At 32.9% G+C, this 1323-nt stretch overlaps 1 non-coding gene across 1 annotated transcript; it reads right to left on the reverse strand.

The window, feature by feature from the left end:
- Positions 1 to 502: 502 nt before the first annotated feature.
- Trnas-gcu lies at positions 503 to 584 on the reverse strand. Its single transcript has one exon. It is a non-coding gene; the product is annotated as a tRNA-Ser (tRNA).
- Between the last annotated feature and the right edge of the window lie 739 nt (positions 585 to 1323).

Here is a 1323-nt window from a genome sequence, read left to right on the forward strand (position 1 = left end):
GTGTGTGTGTGTGTGTGTGTGTGTCACCATTAACCGCACTTGATCATATTCATGAGTCTTAAAACACCTGCACGGCGTCGACTCAACAGATGTGTGTGTGTGTGTGTGTGTGTGTGTGTGTGTGTGTGTGTGTGTGTGTGTGTGTGTGTGTGTGTGTGTGTGTGTGTGTGTGTGTGTGTGTGTGTGTGTGCGCGAAAATATACCCTTGATCCTTGTATAAGGTAAAAATACGTACATTTCTAATACGTACAACCAATATTTTTTCCGTACATGCATTTTCATGAGTCGCGAGGCAGGGAAGCACAAGACTGACAACATTGGCGCGAAGTAAAAATTTCCTGAGGGAAAGCGGAGACTTCCACCGCCCTCATCCCTTTAAGTTGCTTTTTACGACACGCACAGAACGCCGGGCCATGTCTCCAGGAACGCCCGGAGCTACCCACGGAGGAGGGAACGAACGCTCAAGTGGTGCAGGCCAAGGCGATGCCACCAAAATATTTATCGACGAGGATGGGATTCGAACCCACGCAGGGAGACCCTATTGGATTAGCAGTCCAACGCCTTAACCACTCGGCCACCTCGTCTGTTGAAAATGGAACTAGTAATAAATATCACAATTAATACTGATGATGTTGATACTGATAACGATAAAGGCGGTATATTGATAATGATGATGATGATGATAGTAGTAGCGATAATAATAATAATAATAATAATAATAATAATAATAATAATAATAATAATAATAATAATAATGATAATGATGATGATGATGGTGATGATGACGATGATAATACGTAATAATAATAATAATAATAATAATAATAATAATAATAATAATAATAATAATAATAATAATAATAATAATAATAATAATAATAATAATAATAATAATAATGATAATAAATAATAATAATGATAAGTAAATAATAATAATGATAATAATAATAATAATAATAATAATAATAATAATAATAATAATAATAATAATAATAATAATAATAATAATAATAATAATAATAATAATAATAATAATGATAAAAAAATAAATAATAATAATAATAATAATAATAATAATAATAATAATAATAATAATAATAATAATAATAATAATAGTAGTAGTAATAATCATGGGCATCGAATTTGTCGTTTTATGAGTGTGATTTAGGATCAAGTGTGTGTGTGTGTGTGTGTGTGTGTGTGTGTGTGTGTGTGTGTGTGTGTGTGTGTGTGTGTGTGTGTGTGTGTGTGTGTGTGTGTGTGTGTGTGTGTGTGTGTGTGTGTGTTTAGAGAAGGAATAACACACAGGGCCCTCATCCATAA

This window comes from Portunus trituberculatus, chromosome 47 (assembly GCF_017591435.1).
Source record: "Portunus trituberculatus isolate SZX2019 chromosome 47, ASM1759143v1, whole genome shotgun sequence".
NCBI classification, from domain to species: domain Eukaryota; kingdom Metazoa; phylum Arthropoda; class Malacostraca; order Decapoda; family Portunidae; genus Portunus; species Portunus trituberculatus.